Here is a 21,957-nt window from a genome sequence, read left to right as displayed (position 1 = left end):
TATTGATGCAATAAGGAAAACCGGTTGCTTGCGTTTCTCGTTAGTTGAAAAGCCATGAGCAAAACTACCCTACACATGATCTAGAGTTAGCTGCAATAATTTTTTTGCTGAAGATTTGGAGGTATTATTTATATGGAGAGAAGATACAAATCTTTATCGACCACAATAGTTTGAAGTACTTCACCCAATAGGAGTTAAACATGCATGAGACAACGTAGATGACTAGAGTAAGTAAAAGATTATGATTGTGAGATCTTACACCATCTAGGTAAGTCTAATATAGTAGCTGATGTCACACCACTTCCAAGAACTCCTTTCATGAACCCCTAACCTAGCTCCAAAAGAAGGTGCTAGTGCTGGAAAGCATTGCCATATCTTGACAATACTCATCAACCAACTTGTTTAACTTAACTAAGAATCACAACACAAATGCATGCTTGTAAGGAACAATACATACTCGATATATACTGTATTTGAAAAATTTTAATTCTATTGGTTATTATAAAGTTTTATTTGTTAAAAAACCATGATTATGATTCAATGACACTATATTTAGGAAATTGTTCTTATTGTTGGTTTTGTAACAAATCTATTTTAATGTCAAGTTTTTTAGACTGAAAACGTATATGATTATATGAGCGAATAAATATTAATATTTGAATATGTCATTATGATATAGAACATACAGTTTATTACACTATTTAAAAGCATAAACTATAATGTAATTATGTCAGCAACATATGCTATACATCATGTCAAATACCGTGGAACTAATTTGAAAAAAGTAATATTGTCATGTAGTATGTACTAATAAACTGTAACTCTTTGAGGAAAATCAACCCAATCAAACTTGACAAATTTAACCAATAAATCGATTTTGTAAAAATTAAAAAGAAAAAAAAACAATAAAACAAATTTAAAAAATTAGATATATTATATTTAGATTTATACTTTCCTTATATTTAAAAGCATAAATTATAATGAAATGTATTTATTTACTAACAATAAAAATATTTTTAAAGAGCTCACTCAAATATTTTGGGTTAAATCGAATTTATTAATTTTTTTAATAAATAAATAAATTTGGAGACTATCAAAACAAATTAAAACTAATAAAATATTTTTCTATATCAAACTATGAAAAATATATTAAAACTAATAAAATTTCATTTTCAAATTTTAAATTCTTTTTAATAATAAGTATTTTGGAGGTATTTAAATTCAAAATTTTTATAAATAACTTTTAATATAAATAATTAAAAAATGTTGAATTTATGTTTCCCATTACTTTAGGGATATCAATCAAATAGCACGAATTTAGAGGAAGATAAAATTTTTAATAAAATAAGAGGATAATCTTACCACGATTTTAGGAAATGATAAAATTTTAAATTCAAATTGTTATTAACAATACATATTCTTGAGGTATTTAAATGAAAATTTTTTATAAATATTTTAGAATATAAATAGTTAAAAAAACGTTAAATTTATGTATGACATTATTTTAAGCATATGATCGTTGAAGAGAATTGAAATTGACGATTTTAGTGAATGATATAAAATCTAACTTCAAATTGTTATTAAAAATAGGAAAAATATGTATTATGCATTATATAATAAATTATTATAAACTATAATTAAACAATAACTATTGAAATTATGTTAGCCATATGGGATATGAAAAATGTTGAATTCATTGTTATTAACAAATATGTGGTAAGAATTATAAAAATAAATTGTTAATTAATTGATTTAAATTACTGTCATATACTTAAGGGATGTTGGTGTCATCTTATCCAACTCGAAAATATTATATTTAGTTAAATTTTTCCAAAACTAAACGATGTTATCCGTCAATTTGATATTCTATCTCATTCTTTGAACTATACAAATACCCTGCATCTGCATGAAACAATTTATCCCGGTATAATTGATTAAAAAAGTAAAAGAAAAAAATTTACAACCGACAATTTTACTATCAATCTTAATATTAAGAAATTTGCTATTTTTTAGTTTGATATTTAATTTTTTTTTTTTTTTGTCATTCTACTATTATCTCTATTTGAAATAATGATAATAATTATGATTAATGTATATTTGAATCAGCCTATCTATGGTTTTGATGAAATATCATGTGGTTGTAGTAAAAATCTAAATTAAAAGGAAAAGAGGAGATTTTTTATGGTGATGATAAGTTTCACCAAAATATAAAAGAATATTATTTTGACATGGTTCATGTCTCCAAATAAGCTAATCATGCAAAATATATAATAATTTTAAGAAATGAAAAGTTGGACCCTTATCTCTCATATTAGAATTAAAAAAATGTTGGCTTTTTTGTCTCGAAATTCTAATGAATTTTAAACAAGGAAGATGAGAGATAACAACGAACCAATTTGATTATCCAATTTTTAATATGGACATTTTTAATCATTGAATTTTAAAAAATAGGTTTATAAGGTTATTAAAATATTTTATGTTTGATTTTAAAAAAATAATTATATGATATTTAAATTTTGAAAAAAAAAAGTTGTAAAAAGATATAATTTTTAAGAGTTGCTCTCCTAATTTAAAATATAATTAATCTTTTAAATCTATTTTCAAAATCTCAAAATCTAAAGAAAGTACTATTTAAAACTTGATAATCAAATATTTTTATAAAACTAAGAAATAAGAGTATTTTTAAAATTGAGAAACCAAACACATATATAAAGGAATAAAAAGATCCAATGAATTTAAAAAATGCAATCCAGTCAATAATGCTTATCCTAAATATTAAAGATTTGACTTTGAGTATTACTTTATATATTTTTTATTTTTAATATCGTCTTTCTTTGTTGAATTAAACTGAGTTTGAATTATTTTCCAAGTACATTAAATCATCTTTTCTTTTGTTTTTTCGTAGGAACTACGTTTGGCTGACCATTCCAATATTTATTTAACAACCATAGTAAATCAAACTTAATTTTTTATATTTACCAAACAAACTTTCTTTTGGAAATATTTAAAACAAAAATATTCACTAAAAAAATTATTTGGTTTCGTGTAAGATTTTAATGAAACAAAAGATAAAAGCAAATCAAAAAATTTCAACCAAAAAAGAAGAGACCAATAATGCGTCACTATTTGGAAGAATTTTTAAAATAAAGAGTTCAACATGAATTGAAAGTGTTTGATTGGACCAATTCCAACTTGTTTGACGTTGAATGGACCGTTACAAAAAGAAGCCAAAATGAAGAAGAAAAAGAGTGCGACAATGAACGATGTATACAATATATTGTTTGTAGAACCACCGCCATTATAAGCCAAACAATTTGGGCGGTCTTACTTTTATTATTACGTCATTATAACTTTCATTACTATTAAATAGCTTAGTAACTAATTCAAAATCTTTTGCTTTTCCTTTTTTTTTTTTTTTATTATTATTTGTATGGTAGATTTGTAAATCTTAACAAGTTTAAAACTCATGAGATTTGGAGTTTTAAATTTTAAAGTTGGGAGAACAAATCAATCCAAAACTTAAATTAAATCAAGAGAGGCTAACCTAAGTGGGTAAATATGTTTTGTAATTATATATCCAAAATTTATTCTAAATTAATGAAGATTTTTCATTTAGGTCATTTTCAAGACGGGGTTGCTAATTTTATATTAGAAAATAAATAAATAATTAATTTTGTGGATCATTATTCGATTGTGAAATGGTGGGTTAAATAGACGGTTCCATTTTCATGATCTTAATTTAGAAAATGTTCATACATTTGAATATTGACTATTTTAGTAGGATAGATGGTGAGATCGAGTGGGATTAAATATTTGAAAGTTCATATTAATTACTTCTAAGCTAGGGTTATTTTGATGAATATTGATATAGTTAGACATTATGCATATAGTTTGTGCATCGCTTCTGCTTAATAGAACCAAGTCTAATCACCCATAATTATTGCAAAAAAAACTATCGAAATCAACTCGCTATAAAAAGGAGAAGGGTCTTGATCAAACTTTTTCTCTTCTTCACACTATTTTGTACGTCTTCTTCGCATCATTTTTGTCGTGCATCTTCTTCATCAATCGTTCATTTTCATCTACCTTCTTCAACCAAACTTCCAAAATTCTTATTTGTCTTGTTCTTTCACATTTTGTTATCCATCAATCTTCGAAAAATTATTTTTGGCATTTCATCCATTGCTCAATATTTTGGTTCTACAACAAAATCTATTTCCACCATCTATCTCGATCTATCTCTCATATAAAGAGGTCTAGCTCTATCTTTGTTTTGTTTTATTTAATTTAATAACCACCCTTATTCTATGTAATTTAACCTTTTTTTTAAATAGATGGTGAGTAAACAACATAAGACTAGCAAAGCAATCAAATCTAAAGGAAAGGCAAAAAATAGAAAATAAAAAATAAAAAATAAAAAAATTAAGAAAAAGAAGTAAATGTAACAAAATATTATGACGATGTGATCTATCTGTATAGTTCTCTAACTTTATCTATCTCTGTCTATATTTGCTATCTTTGTTTGATTGCTCTATTTTTTTCAATATCAATCTAAATAGTGCTCTATATTTGTGTATATGTTAGCACTATCTCTTGGTTTCTATATAACATACTATTTGTTATATCTTTTCCACAGGTCAAACACCATCCAAATGACATAATTATGGAAGATGAATACCGCCACTACTAGGATCTTGGGGCGTCTCCGATGTCGCAGTTCGTCGGCCAAAATAGCAAAGTGCGTTGGCCAAGGTTTTATCGTCGTTAGAATCTATGTCGAGTAAAACATTGGGAATACTACATTGAGGCAGCTTTTTCCGTTGCGCTAATGGGACAACGTCGGCATCTCCTTATTCCTGACGTAGTCCATGCCGACTATGGACAACGTTAATTGTGGAGTAAGCTCAATGTCTCCACCGTCTATCGGGGATAGGGAAGTCCCAACGACACATCAGGAAAAGTTTTCCCCATCGTCATCTCGGTGCGTCGAAGGAAACCACGATCTACGTCGAGATAAATTTTTTATTTTTTTTTATTATTATCGTGAGGTATTGTTTTTCATTCCACTTCAGAAGGAAACAAACAAAATTTACAAAAAATCATTAAAATAAAAATTTACAATTTATAAAACAAAATACGAAATCTGTATAACAAAAATTACAATTAAGTTGTTCAAAATTTTCAAAACAATTAAATTAAAAGAAAAAAAATCTACACTAATCTCCTAAAACACATAGTCACAGATGCCAAAAGAAAGAATGACAAACCTACATAAATGACATAAATGTATAGTTAGATATATAGCTTGTAATTAAGGCAAGCACCTCTCACTACCTTAAACGCCACAATTGCTCGCTGCTCGTGATACAAATTATCAAGCTTGATTAAGGGAGATATATCTAGAAAATTTTACTTACAAGACTTGTAGAACTTCTCTTTTAAGGGTGACAACCTCTTGGTGCCAAATACCGACACTTATTCTTCTTTCATGACACAAATGATGGAAGTTATCTTGCAAAGGTGGAGTTTGTTTTCAAACTCCTCCTTGTGTGTGTTAGCCATATCCTTGCTACCACTATTAAAAAATGAGGATCTCTCAACGCACACAAGCGTCGGGAGATATACAAAAACGCGTCGAAAAAAGATCTCCCGACGCAAAAAAGTTCGTCGAGACTAGAGTTAAGAAAAATGTGTCGGGAGAGGATATTCCGACGTTGTCCATAACGGCGTCAGGATATCCTCTATGATCTCCCGACGCACAAGATCCTCTATCTTTTTTTAAAAAAAAATACCTTTCTCTCATCTTTACCGAATCTCCATCGAAATCGGAAAAAAAATCCATTTTTATCCAATCCTCGTCGAAGAAAGAAAACTAATGTAATGGAAGAATATAATTGAAATTAGAAACTACCATAAAAAGATGCAATGTAATGTGATAAATCATGCTACTAACTCATAAGAAATATTAACATGCATCATAATCCATAAACACCATAAATTAACTTTCGAAACCAGTTCAAGTAGAGTAAGAAAATAAAAAGAAGCATACCTCAATGATCCAGTGTCATTCTACTGCAAAGGATGAGCAGTAAGGTACTTAGAGACTGAAAGGAAAAGCATCATATTGACTTTAAGCCATGACCTTAGGAAAAAAAATCATGATTTTAGGAACAAAGAGCTTTTTAGGAGAAAATTAAAAATCTAGCTTATTACATATCGGAAGAGATGGTAGTGGCGACACCGAAAGAGAAAGGTCGGTGACGAGGACGAGTGTGGCACAATTGGTGGTGCATTTTTGCAACCCTTTCTTCTCCTCCATCAGTTTTCGCAACCTCTTAATTTCTTATCTCTTTCACAAATATGTGAATTACAGGTGTCCATCTAAGTTTTTAACGGAGATCTCCCGACACATTAGTGGTGGCGTTGAAAAAATTTAAATAATATAAAAAGATTATAGACTTTTTCCGATGCCGTTACGCATGACGTCAGGAAAAGTTAAATATTAAAAAAAGTTATAGACTTTTCCCAAAGCCATTATGCATGGCATTGGGAAAAGTTAAATAATATAAAAAAATTATAGACTTTTCTTAACGTCATTATGCATGGCATTGGGAAACTTTAAATATATATAATAAAAAATTATAGACTTTTCTCGATGTTGTTATGCATGGCGTTGGGAAAAATTAAATATTATAAAAAAAAATTATAGACTTTTCCTGAAGTCATTATTTATGGCATCTGAAAACATTAAATATAATAAAAAAAATTAGACTTTTCTCGACTCTGTTATGCATGGTGTCGGGAAAAGTTAAATATAATAAAAAATTATAGACCTTTCCCGACGCCATGCATAACAGCGTCGGGAAGAGTCTATAATTTTTTTATAAATTACCTTATACCGACGTCGGCTTATGTTGCATCGAGATTGCCAACTTTTTGCGATGTAGTTTCTACAACGTCGAAATAAATTTTTTTCTCTACGTTACTTATATCGGCGTTTGTGTTGTGTGTTAAAAGATACATATTTTCTTGTAGTGTACTTTCTCTCTCGAGTAGTTGACAATTTACATTGGTCAAGTGATGACTATAGTTCAACTAGTGCAATAAATGTTATAAACTAAGCTTCGTATCAAGAGCTTTTCACAGACCTAAACTATAAATAACACATTGACAGATGAATAATAAAGACATAATGGATTGAAAAGGTATAAACATGCAATCTATTCAAGAATATAGGCATTGGGCCACTATACAATATGAACAAATACATTGCAAAGAAATACGAGAATGGAATTAACATTACAAGTTAGGGAAATGAAAAATAGAATCTTTCCTGCTCAGACCTTCAGCTTTCACCTACAGACTAACTAGAAAAGAAGAAGAAAGACTTAGGCCACTATATAATATGAACAAATACATTGCAAAGAAATACAAAAACTGAATAAACATTACAAGTTAGGAAAAATGGAAAATGGAATCTTTCATGCTTAGACCTTCAACTTTCACCTACAGACTGACTAGAAAAGAAGAAGAAAAACTTTTCCAGATGATGAAAAAGCTACTCATTTTCACTCCTCTCTATGGTTTGGCCCATTTAAGCACTCGGTTGGTCCATTAAGACATCCGACTTCTCTCAAAGTTGGTCTCCTTCTTTGGAAGAAATAGAGTCCTTTTATAAGTAGCTTTCGACAGAAAACTTTTATTCTTCTAAACATGCATGTCAGTGTTGAATGCATTCTTTGTCAAGTCACATCAACTCCAACTACCATTCTTGTCCTCTAGTGAACCTTCCTCGTGTGCTGATGTGGATCTCGCCTAGAAATTGTATTTCCTAGACAAGGCTTTCTCACGTAGCCTTCGACGGAGTTCCTCTACAATTCACTAGCTTCTTTTTTTGTTCATAATATTGCATTAAGACACTAAAAACAGAGTGAAACAGGCATAGAGACTTGTGTAGAGTGTATTTTCGAATATTTATGAATTTTCAACATAAGCTACACATTTTGACACACTTACCACGTGTTTTGGTGTCATTATTCTATCTAAAATGCAATATTAACTTGTATTTCTACAAATTATTAGTACACAATATTAAGATTTCATTTTGTACACATACAAGTAAAAGAGAAATATTATAATGCAACAATTAATAAAAGTAAATTTGTAAAAATGGACACAGAAGACAATGTCTTTAATGTCTGGTTTAAATCGACATCGAAGCACAACTGATTTTAAAAGGCTTTAAAAACACGATCATAGATGTCATCTTTAATGTCGGTTTTATATCGACATCAAAGCACAACTGACATCGTACCTCTTGCCCAATTTTGTTATCAAGAAGAATAAAAGAAGATGAGAGTTAAAAAAGAAGGAAAAAATTATGGAAGAGAAAATGAAGAAATCACCCACAAGAAGAAATGAGAATATGAAAAATGAGAAGTAATAATATGAAGAAATGAATGATATGAAGAGGAAAAGAATAAATCGCAAAAAAGAAGAAAATGAAATAAAGTGAAGAATAATGGTCGGGCAGTATTCAAAACTAACCGTGAGGGTTACTTCATAGACTTTAATTTTTTATTACATAGATTGTATATATTTTTTAGTTTTATTAGAATGATGTAAATTAACATATGATAGGTTAACCAAAAAGGAACAATGCGTCACTATTTTGAAAGGAGTTATCAAACCAAAAGAGTTCAACATGAATTGAAAGTCTTTAATTGGACCAATTCCACCTTCTTTGACGTACAATGGATCATTACAAAGAAGCCAAAAAAGCAAAAGCAAAAATGAGTGTGACAATGAATGTATATATGAAATATTATTTATAGGGCCACCGACATTAAAAACCAAACAAATTGTCTTTCCCTCACCTTTATGGTTACGTCATTGTAATGTGTTAGAAATTTCTTTTGGTATGAGATAGTTTTGTTTATATATAGGGATGCCGCCGGCAATTTAAGAGCAACTTCATAATTAATTATTATACTTTGTTCTTTTTTTTAAAAAAAATAGAACAACACTCTAGATTTAAATCGTATATAACAACTTTAAAAGCAGAAAAAGTTCACAAGTCAATCACCAGACATTCCAAAAATGCCCTAATTAATTGACATATTTAGTGCGTGTAATATATTTAGAAAATTATAGTTTATTATTTGGAAAACAATCGTTTAGAATTTGATTGTTTAGATTTGGCTTCCCAAATCTAATAAGATCAAATCTAAATCTAAACGATCTTTTAATAATTTTTTTATACACGATTGTTTAGATTGATTGATGGTTTAAATTTGGGTTGTCAAATCTCAACGATTTTTTTCAAGATTTTTTTGAAAATAATCGTTTATATTCGGTACACGATCGTTTAGATTTGATTGACACGATCATTTAGATTTGATTGACACGATCATTTAAATATGGCTATTTTTTGTACACGATCGTTTACATTTAGTCAACCAAATCTAAACTATTTTTTTAAAGATTTTTTGTCCACCATCGTTTCAATTTGGTTATTTTTGTCCACGACGTTTAGATTTGATTGTTTGAATTTGGAAAGTCAAATCTAAATGATTTTCTAAAAGATTCTTTAGGGTTTAAATTTAACTACGATCGTTTAGATTTGAATCTCCAATATCCCAACGATTTTTTTCACGGTCTTTTATACTTGTTACACGATCTAAACAATCTAAATAACAAAATAACAGTTTGATTTTTTTTAAAAAAAACATCTTGTATATTTGGTACACGATCTTGAATCAAATAATAGACCAAAATAACTGTTTGAAAAAAATGAAAAAAAGAATTGTAGAAGTGAAAAAGACGATGGAAAGAAGAAAAAAAATTATAGATGATAGAGGAAGAATCGAAATTGAAAAATCATTATACCAACAAATATGAATTTCTGAAGAAAAAAAAGCAACCTTAATATGCTTTTCTTAAATTGTTCTATAAACCGTAAATATTTTTTTCGGTTTGTTCTATTTATGAAAATTAATCTAGAGTACTAATTTAGTAGTCATCAGATTTAATGTATATTTAATTCTTGATAATTTTAAAATTATATGAATAGGTCATGGTATAATGTTAACTTTAAAACTTCCATTAGTCTAATAGGATAGAAATTTATGTTTAAAAAATCTTCTAATTTTAATACTTCCATTAGGCTAATAGAAAAATCTTCTAATTTTAATTCCTCTATTTGAATAGCGTATATGTTCTAAATGAGTATTGATTTTGTTCTCGTGAAAAAAATATTTATCTACACATATCAATGTCGATTTATAAAAAATGGATAGTAATTTAACAATTAAATAAAAATAAATTTGTAAAAATGGACTAAAAATCAAGGCTTTATTGTCCTTTTTAAACCAACATTGTTGGCCTCTTTAATGTTGGTTTGAAGGCCAATCGACACTAAAGATCTTCAGTAACATCATAAAAAATGTCGATTTAAAAATGACATTAATGACCATTAATGCCATTTTCAAACTGACATTAATGAGGCTTTTGATGTCGTTTTTAAACCGACATCAAAGAAAAAATGACATTAAAGACCTTTAATAATGCTAGCATAGATGTCAGTTGCAAACCGACACTAAAGGCCATTAATGTCGATTTTAAACCGACATCAAAGGCCAAATTTTTTGTAGAGGATAGACTTGATGAAGCAATAAATGTGATTGTGAAGGTGTGGCCGCCTTCTATGAAGAAGTTTAAGGGTCTTTTTCTAGATCTTTCTTGTTGACCGAGGTTCTATGTGCATGACCTTAAGTAGCACAATTTTGAGTGGTCTATTGTGATAGACTTTATTGCGGAATCAATGGAAATTTAAGAAGTAAAATGTGTTGTGGGGGTCTTAAATGTTGTTATTGAAAGTTCAAAAGGTAACTTACACTCAATAATTTGGATTGTTGCCCCACCTCACTAGGCATCAATTCTAATCGAAAGATATAGATGTTTAAGTTTATACTACTTCTTTCTTTGTTCAGAGAGAATCCTTCCTTACAATTTTAACTAAAATGCAATGATAGTCAATCATGGGGGATTGTTGGAAATGACAATCATTGTACCGTTTGATAATTGATATTTCAAATAGAAATTAACAATTATTATTATTTAGTTTATTTTATAATTATAACCATTATTTGTTTTATATATATATTTCGAAAAGAAAAGTTTTTGGTGATCAGTGTGTTCAGTTATTCCTCTTGTCAATAATTTCTTTCCTCTGATTCCTCTGAACAATCATTTTCCTTTTGATTCCATTCTTAACTCTAACAAGTGCATGCATGAGTTGGAAACAACCCGAGTAAGCGATTTAGCATCGAGGTCGCACTGAATTTTACTTTTAGAATAGAGTTTTGACACGGCACAAATATGATCAAAATTTGTTTTTCCAACAAAGATAGACTCACTATCCTTTAAATAAGATAATAAATTTCTATCAACGATCAAAGAATAACTAATTTGACATGTTTAATATTTATATCATCTTCATGCAAGTCAAGAAGCCTTTCATGAGACATGTGAGTATAGGGAGAAGAAAGAGGAGGGGATATACGGATGTAACTACTCTACTTCCTCTACTCTACTTCCTTATCATCACATAACATATATAAACCAAAAGAAAAGTCTATTGGTTTGAAATACTAGTGGGCTATCAACAATAAGTACTTCGTTTTTGTCATAAATCATTAAGAACACATGAACCTAGTCAAAATTTTCAACTATAACAAATGTCATTATAACAAATTAATGACAGTTACATTGTCCATTTTGAATTTTTTTCTAAAATAATGTGCATTGTTTAAAATTAATGACCAATAATAAACACATTTGCAAAAACTTTATCTCTATAGTTACCAATAAACAAGTTATATACAACATAAACATAAGAAATATAGTCAACCACATAATTCTAAATTCTTTCGAAACCATATTATTATTTTAGACTATCGTTTTTAGTTCAGTTGCAAAATCAAAAACCTAAGTTTTAAAATTTTTGTACACTTGGTCTATGTTTAAGTTCTACAGATGCAACATAAACATAAAAGATCACACAGAATTTCTTTTATTATAATAAGAAAATAAATTGATCTTTTGAAAAATATAACAAAACGACAAAATATTTATACACTATTATTTCAAAAATGGAAAAAACTCACAAGCCCACAATAAAAAGTACCAAAAATATCTCGCGATTAATTGGCATCCAGTGCATGTAATATATTTAGTTTAGATTTGGTTATTGTTTTCTACTTAATCGTTTAGATTTGATCGTACCCAAATTTAAATGATTTTTTTAAAGATTCTTTGTACATGATTGTTTAGATTTTGGGAAACGATTGTTTAGATTTGACACACAATCGTTTAGTTTTGAATCGTTTAAATTTGGGTACCAAATCTCAACAATTTTTTTCAAGATTCTTTGGTACACGATCGCTTGAATTTGGGTAGCCAAATTTCAACAATTTTTTTTCAAGATTGTTTGGAAAATTATCGTTTATATTTGAAAAATGATCGTTTAGATTTGAGAAACGGTCGTTTAGATTTGTCTATTTTTACATTTGGCAATCAAATATCCCAACGATTTTTTTCACGATCTTTTATATTTGGCACACTATCTTAAACAACCAAATAACATTTTGCAAAAAAAATATAAAAAAATTGCAAAAGGAGAGAAAGAAACGATGGAAAGAAAAGAAAAACAACTAAATAACGGTTTAAAAAAATAAAAATAAAAAAGAGAAAAAGACAATGAAAAGAAAGAAAACTTGTCGAAGAAAAAATATGGAAACAAAGAACAAACGAAAAATTTACAAATGTAGTAAAAGTTTACTTTTTATCGACTAGAGTCCATCAAAATTTATTGACCATGAAAACTAAAATTTTATTATATTTAAATTAGATAATTCAAACCTATATTTTGGATCATTTTTAAAAATAGCATAATGCTAAAATTATTTTTTAAAAATATAACCAAATTCATCCACTTTTTCTGAGGACGGTTTAAGTTTATTTTTACTATACTTATAAATATTTATTTTGATTCATAATAATTTCGTCTGTATTTGAGTGCATGGCATCCATGTTATTGAAGAAGCTAAAATAGTCTGATATCCCAATACACTCTCCCTTCCGGACAAAACCATATTTACTATCGTGAGAGTAAGGGAGATGGCAAATTGGGCCAAACAAGTAAAGCCCAACTCAACCTCTACAAATATCTACATGTAGTAGAGTTATCCTAATCTCCCTTTTCTTTTTTTGGGAAGAGAGTTAGCATAAGAGTGGTTTAGGTTATTCCATTTCAACATCCTAACCCTCCATAACACCCTTTTATCTTTATTTTTAAATTTTTACAACTCTATTATTTTTTGTATTAGTAAGATTTTGTAAAAATTAAAATGGATATACAATTATTTTTAGTTTTAGTGTACTGTATTTTAAAATATTAGTAGAGGGTGGATAGTAAAATTTAAGAAAAGGAAACTTAAAAAATTAATTTTATAAGATTATTGTTTTAAAACAATTAGAGTAAGAGATTTAGACATTTCTTGCAAATAATCATTTGGATTTTATTTTTGTTTCTTCTATCAAAATTTAGCTTATCAATATTTTTTACTTTACATATATTTTAAAAAATTAAATTAAAATTTGAAGAAAAATATTTTTTTAAAAGCTTTTTATTATTATTATTTTTAAATTTTGGTTATTAATTCTATTTTCTTACCTTAAAAACATGACCTAATTTCATAAATAACAAAATCATTAATCAATTAAGATTTTTTTGTTTATCTTTCAAAATTAAAATTAAGTTGATAAACATTATTTGCATACACAAGCTTTGATAATTTGTTATTACTTTTCAGAATTTGAGAAACTATCAAAAAATAATTAAAGAGTTTTTTTCATTTTTTGAATTAGAATTTAGGGACTGTTGCAAAGATAGGAAAAAAAAATTATGATAATAGGATCCACGTCACTACATTTTTTAAATTACAAAAGTAGCAAATTTAAAAGTCGATAACTTTATGATTTCCTTATGATATTACCAATTTTTTCATATTCGCAATAGAAAAAAAAAAATGTCATGAGCTGTTTTTTTCTAAATATTTTTGTCATTTGAAGCAATTTTTCTATAATTTAACTAGAAATTTTAGTTTTGTTTAATATTGAAAATTTGTGGGAATAAGCATTAAATTTAATAAATATTATAAAAAGTTGTAAAAAAAATAATTTTAATAAGAAATGGAAAACATAAAGTTACCGAATGAAGGCTGGTTTTTTTTAAGTACAATAAAACTTAAAGTCCTAGAAGAATTTGTTTTAAAAGATGATTTTTTTATGGTTGAAATTACTTTCTAATATGATTTATTAAAATAAAAATATTAAATTTGTTTATGGGATAAACATTAAAAAAAAAAAAAAATCATAACACTACTATAACAATCCTTCTCTCAAACGCATACTATCATAACTATTCTCTCAAATGCATATTATTATAACACTACTTATCATAACACTTTTCCCAAACATATATTATTATAACACTATCTATAATAATCTTTCCTCCAAACGCATACTATTATAACATTAGTTTTATGATAATACTAAGATTATCTTACTAAGCCTCTATAAATCAACCCTTACCTCAAACGACCCCTTTAGGTATTGTATTTCATGGGAATATCATTATTAAGGTAAACACATTTGGTTCATAGGATAATAATACTGTTTTCTCCGAATGTGCTCTACACTGTATAACCTTTTTATTTTCCCTTTGAAGAAACAGTACAATATAAACTTGTCTAAGAGATTGAATTGTGCATTAAATTAATAAATTTTTGGGAATATTGGGGGATTCAAGTCTCCTACCTCTAGGACAAAATGTCATGTTAACTGTCGTTGAGCTAAAACTTGTTCGGGTTTATCTAATTTCTATTTGGTTGGATGTTAGAAAATGTTACGTATTAAGTTTTTAAACATTGAATATGATTTCAATTTATTCGTCAAGTTTCATAAGATTACAATTTTCTGTATGAGGTTTTAGTGTGTTTTTAAATTGATCCTTAGAAGGTTTATACTTTTAGCAACCATGATGTTTTTAGTTAGGTACCTTTCTTTAATCTCTCTTTAATCTCGAGTGTTAATGTATTCTATGTAGTTTAAAAGAATTATAATTAATTAAGCTCTACTAGTTTTCATTGATATTAAAACATTAAAATTTTAAATTCATTTCATAATTATTTAAAGTTAATTAATTCAACTAACTTAAAGTGACCCTTTAATGAAAAATAAAGGTTAAGAGAACAAATCTTAAAACATAGAAAAAAAATTAAAACAAAATTCAAATTCCAAAAGTAACATCGGTAATATTTTAAAATCTATAGACTAAACTGAAATCAAACACAAATGTTAAAGACTAAATATCGTTAACTAATTTAAATCACACAAAAACCTTAAAAACTAAATATGAAACATTTGAGGACTAAAAGTAAAGTAAACTTAAAAGATGGTAGCGTCGTTGGAAAAAAATGGAACACACACGGTACCTATTGTGTGTGAGAGATAAAATAGGAAAGAGAAAAGAAACATCCATCTTTGGTACATACCTAATTGCGATATCACGATGTTATTGATGGTCTCAATGCAAACATAATTGTTGGAATAAGTGGTGTTCGCTCATGTATGGTTGACTTAACAAAAAACAAAATTTTAAGTTGCGAGATGTCTGCAAGATGAAAAAAAAAAACAAAAAACTTGCTAAATACCAACATCATTTGTACTTGTCTTAAGACCGAAATTTGGATCCCCGACATTTTCCTACATCCCTACGACCTATCAACATCATTTGTACTTGTCTTAAAGGCTTGTTAAAGTGAAAGTTATCCCTACAAACTAACACGCGTCCTTTGGTACAAAATCGTTTAGATTGAGTACAATGATAGAAAATCGTTTAGACTAGATACAAAATTACGATATTGTGTACCAAGATCATTTAGATTTTATACAAGCTAATTTAGACTGGGTACAAGGATATACAAGATCGTTTCACTACTACAAATTTGGTATTTCTTGACGCACACAAATTTTGATTTCTTGGTGGTCATAGCAAAGGACCATCAAGAAAAAAAAATTCTTGATACAATGTTTATCTTCACGGTCATGTACGTCAAGAAAAGTTCTATTGTTTTGTTGAATAAATATGAAAAAACGTAGAAAAATGTGGATTCTTGATTTCCTTGATGGACAAAGTTTTTCTTGTTTTGTTAATAGTCCACAAACGTCAATACAACTATTTCTCAATGGACAATAAACATTAAGGATAATATACTAGTTGACTGACAATGTCCATCAAGTTAGTTAGGTTTTCTTGATGGACGAAACCCATCAATGGATGAATTTTCTTGATTTTCAATGACAACCATTGAAAAAAAAATTAATATATTTGTTTTGGATTTCTTGATGAATTAAAAAAAAAAATAATGTGTTAGGGTTTCTTGATGTACAAAGACTAAAAAAAGATAATGGACAAGGTCGTTCAAGAAAAATGATATCTCGATGGAAAAGAAAAAACTATTTCCCAATTATTACTTTCTATTCTTCGTCAATAATACTCTTAATCTTTACTATTTTTTTTCAATTATTACTTTATATTCGTCAACAATACAATATTACGTTTTTAAAAGTTAATGGTTGTGATTATAATTAGATTGAAATAAGTGACTTTATCAAAATTAAATTAGTTATTGTATTCAACTTTAATGAGTTGAATTGAAAGTTTATAATTTAGGGTTTTTAAAATTTTTAAAAGTTGTAGAAGCTTGCCAACATGAGCTTAGTTCAACTAGTATCTGTAGGTACTTGTGGACAAAATGTCCTAGTCCAAATCCCCGCTCTTGCATTAAAAATTTGTAGAAGTTATTTATAAATTCGAATTTCAACATTACAATTATGGAAATGAAGACCACGAAGATGCCAATGGTAACATATTTTGGCCATCAAGTAAACTGATTTTCTTGATGGGCAATCTCCTTTCTTGAATCACAAAAATCATCAAAGTCTCCTTTTTTTATGGCCAATACTATCAAGAAAGAGATTTTAATGACATGTTTTGAGTTTTTTTGATGATCGAGCTTTCTTGGTGTTTGCCTACTTGATGGGCAAAGACCATCAGGTAGACAATTTTTTACATATATTGCACATCAAAAAATGTCAAATTTGTAGTAGTGTTTAGACTAGATACAAGGATACAAGATCGTTTAGATTGAGTACAAGATCGTTTTTCACATGTGCATGACCAATTAATTGCAGAGTATTTTTGTTATTACACGATGTGGTCTTGTGTAATTTTTCTTCAAAGTTACTTTATATGGTGTAAATATTTTCGCACTTTGTTCTATGTTTTAAAAAAAACTCCTTATACAAATGTTATTTTTGTAACGCCTTACACTTAGTTTTGGAGTTTCTATGACCCAATCATCGAAAAGGAAGGTGCATCTTATTTGTTTAGGTAGTAATTTTTAATTTTCCTTCAAGACTTTCTTAACCCTACTTCACATGTCTTCGATATCCCTTTCATTCAAATGTGATATTGGTTCATTCATATCCTCTCCTAAACTCAAAACATTACCTATTTAATAGTATAATTACATTTTTAATTCTCATGACAATAATTTTGATCCATAGTCATCGATAATTGTTGATGAAATATTAACATATTTGACAAACTTTGATCAAAATTTGATTTAAATAAAATGAAATATTTGCATCCTTCTAAGTCTCTTTTCTCTCTTCCTCCAAAGAAAAATGCTCATCTATTTTAATTAGTGGAATATGTTAAACAATGTTTTTTAAAATTGATAATTATATAATCCAAAAAGAAAAAGAACGTATTAAAATGTCATCATTGAATCAGTTATAAACCTTGTTTATATAAATAAAATCAAAATCGAGATTGAGAGTCTAAATTAAATTAAAATTTAGAAGTTTACCTGACTCAGTTATAACCATGTTTATATAAATAAAATCAAAATTGAGATTGAGAGTCTAAATTAAATTAAAATTTAGAAGTTTAATTGATCTAGTTATAACCTTGTTTATATAAATAAAATAAATATTGCTGGTGGTCTTAACTTTTTAGTTTAGATTTAGGATTAAATTAATACCATTTTTAAAATTGAAAGGTATAAATTGATTTTTGAAAAATCATTTAGAATAACACATTTGGTAACAATATCACAAAAATTTACTTTGTTTTACTTCCTATGATTGTGATGTATCTAAATAAATATCCAGGACTTTACAAAAATAACAAAAAAAAAAAAAAAAAGTTGATGATAATAAAACCCATGTCACTTACATTTTCATAATAACAAATTTAAAACTAGATTATTTTCACTATACTTACCAAATTTGCAATATCAAAAATAGGTGTTGTGAAGTGTTTTTTCTAATTTTTTTTTTGTTATATGTAATTTTGTATAAGCATTTATTATTTGTTTATAAGTAAAGAGAAGAAAATTTTGTAACTTCAGGAAATAAGTTAATTTGTTTATGTTATATTTTAAAAAATTTCGTGATTTTTTTTGGGAAGTATTACAAAATTTGAAAAAAAGGGAAAAAGATATAATAGAATATTGAGGAGTTTGTGGGTTGTGGAAAGGTTCTAGAAGATAGAACGTGGAGGAGTGAGAAGGGTGTGAGTGGTGGCATCCAAAGCTTCCAATAATTCAAGTCTTGGAAGTTAGATCTTCACTGGGGCCCACTCCTTTTATCAATAGTACACGTGTTCAACTCCCTTCACGGCGCCTTCTCCTCCGTTAACTTCAATAACATAAGACCACGTGGCTCTTTCACTTTCCCTCTTTTCTCAATTGGCGGGGCCCAGAATTACTCGTATTCATTTACCACTTCCTTTTCTTTTTCTCCTCCAATTACATTTTTGCCACCATACATTAAAAGGAAAATAGTTAATTTTCATGAGTATATAAAAAAAAAACTAAAATATTCACTCATCCTAATTTATGAATCTTATCATTTTCTTTAAATATTCAAGGGAAATTGACAAAAATAGGCCAAAAATGGGGTAGATAAAGACTTTTAGGATTGATTGTAAAAAAGTTGACATTTAGGACAAATTGGAGGTGAAATGACGAAAATACCCTCATTTCATGTTAAACATTTCAATTTAAGAACCTGCGAGATGTTTACGAGATGTCTACCAGATGTTTGCGAGATAAAATAATAATAATAATAAATTGTTTTAATTGTTTTATTTTTTTTTAAAATCCGAATATGAATTGTGTTATATGTATATATATTTGCATCTTAAATGTATTAAGTTGATTTATGGTTGATTTAAGGTTGTTTTAGAGATGTTTCAAAGGATGTTAGCAATTTATTATTATTATTATTTTATCTCGCAAACATCTGGTAGACATCTTGCAAACATCTCGCAGACATCTCGCAGGTTCTTAAATTGAAATGTTTAATCTGAAATAAGGGTATTTTCGTCATTTCACCTTCAATTTGTCCTAAATGTCAACTTTTTTACAATCAATCCTAAAAGTCTTTATCTACTTCATTTTTGGCCTATTTTTGTCAATTCCCCAATATTCAACAACTCTCCTTGTTGCTTTTAAATTTGGTACAACTCCCATTTCTTCCTTCTTCCTTTTCATCTTCTTTCTTCATCTTCTCCAATTTTTATTTTGTATTTTTTTTAAATCATCCTATTTATTTTCAATCAATCATCAATTTTGTATTATTTTTTTCAAAGTGTTATTTGATTCAAAATCATGTACAAAATATAAAAAATCTTGGTACCCGATCTTAAACAAAAATCGTTGGAATATTGGTATACGATGTTTAGATTTGGTATATGATCTTATACCAAATCTTAATGATATTGATATAAGATCGTGTACCAGATATAAAAGATCTTTAAAAAAATGTTGGAATATTAGTACATGATTATTTAGATTTTGGTACAGGATCGTGTACAAAATCTAAACGATATTAAACTAAGATCGATATAAAAGATCTTGATACACGATCTTAAACTAAGATCGTTTACATTTGGTATACAATTGTATATCATTTCTTACACGATCGCTTATAATTACGTGCACGTGTGCCCAATTAATCGCGTGTTAATTTGGACATTTTTGGTATCTCCCATGTGGGCCTATGAATTTTTTTCGTTTTTGAAATTCCGTGTAAATATTTGCCAGTTTGTTATATTTAAAAAAAAATATTTCAATTAAAAATCATTCTTGAGATGTCACTTTTTTTCTTTTTAATTTTTTTATTGGACTTCTAGCATATGTATATATATAGAGATATTTGCACGAATAGTAAAATAATGTTAAAATATCACTAATATACTTCAATCTATGGCATAAGTTAATCATCGATAGACTAGCGAGTGACGGAGCTTTGAATTTTATAAAGGAGCTCAATGTAATATAAAAACGTAAAAAATGAAAAGAAAAACATACTTATATTATAGCTCCAAATAAATATTAATTTAACAAATATTATGACTTTCATTTACAAGCTTTCATGTTTTTGAAACTCATCCATGACAATGTTGTTATCTAATTTACCCAATAATTATTTTTCAATATATGTTATAACATAAGGTTAGAAGTTAGTTCATGTACTTCTAACTGTCAATTTATATATATAATACTTGAACATGAACACTATAATGCATGTTATAGGTTCCTAAATTTGTTATTGTGTGTTGGATAGGTTTCTATAGTTTGAAGTTAATTTGTATCCCATACGTCTATTATACATATATATTAATTTAAACACAGTTAGATTTTATAAAACCAAACCTTTTTCTAATGAAATAGTTAAAGAATGAAGAAGATCAAGTCCCGTATTTCATTTCAATCTAGCCTCGTCTAAAAACGAAAAGAGAACCTCTCAATGCTCTGTCTTTCTCCGTCAAATGAGTTCCATGCTCTTTTCACGGCCTAAAAGAAGCAGAAAGAGCTCTCTTTACCAGTTTTTTTAAAAGTTTTGAATATGTCAAGATCTATTGAGAGTTGTTAAAGCATTTGTCACTTCAAATAAAATAAAATTGAGTTTTTTTTAGATAGTTTTAAACAATTAAAGACTAAATTTATTCTAATATATAAAAATTAAATTATCTAATCCAAAAAATGAATTTATATATATACTTGTACATTAAGATAAAAAATTGTAAAAAATGACAAAATGGACGAACTATATAAAAAAATGACAAAATGGACAAACTATCTGCCGTGTATATGAAATTAGAAAATTAAGTGACAAAAATTACTTTAGAAAAATTTCAAAGGCGTGGGAAGCGAGAGAGTACAATGCAATGAAGGACAAAGAGAGCTTGCACAATATTAGCTCTACAGGTTGCAAAGCTCTAACCCTAATTTCATCAAGCAAGTAGATTATTTGCCAAAAGAGAGAGAATAAGAGAAATGGAAGAGACGAAGTGTTGAGACAAAAATGGGTTTAAGGAAATTGCAATGGGCACTTTTAAAATTAAGAAAATTTTAGCTTTCACCTTTTTTATTTCTTTTGATTTTTTATTTTTCGTTTCCATCCTTTTTTATAGTCCATTTAATAAAAGGATATGATGAATAACTATAAAAACGATTATTTGTTGTAGTGGTCTATCTGTTGTAGTGTTATAAGTAGTTATGCTTGTGATAAATTCTTGATAAGAGGGCTTTACTTATAAGGGTTTATCGCGTTTAGCGGAGCTTTACCCCTTTCGGGATGCAAATGATAAAACTTAATTAAGTGATAGCTATCTAGAAGTGGTTACTTATAAGACAAATGTTACCTCTCTTTTAAAGGTGGAAACCTCTCGATACCAAAACACCACACTTGTTCTCCTTCGAGACACAAATTATAGAGGTTTAATCGTCAAGAGGGAGTTTGTCTCCAAACTCCTCC

The sequence above is a fragment of the Cucumis sativus genome, chromosome 4, assembly GCF_000004075.3.
Source record: "Cucumis sativus cultivar 9930 chromosome 4, Cucumber_9930_V3, whole genome shotgun sequence".
NCBI lineage: Eukaryota > Viridiplantae > Streptophyta > Magnoliopsida > Cucurbitales > Cucurbitaceae > Cucumis > Cucumis sativus.
The sequence above is the reverse complement of the archived record's forward strand: the minus strand, read 5'-3'. Positions refer to the sequence as shown.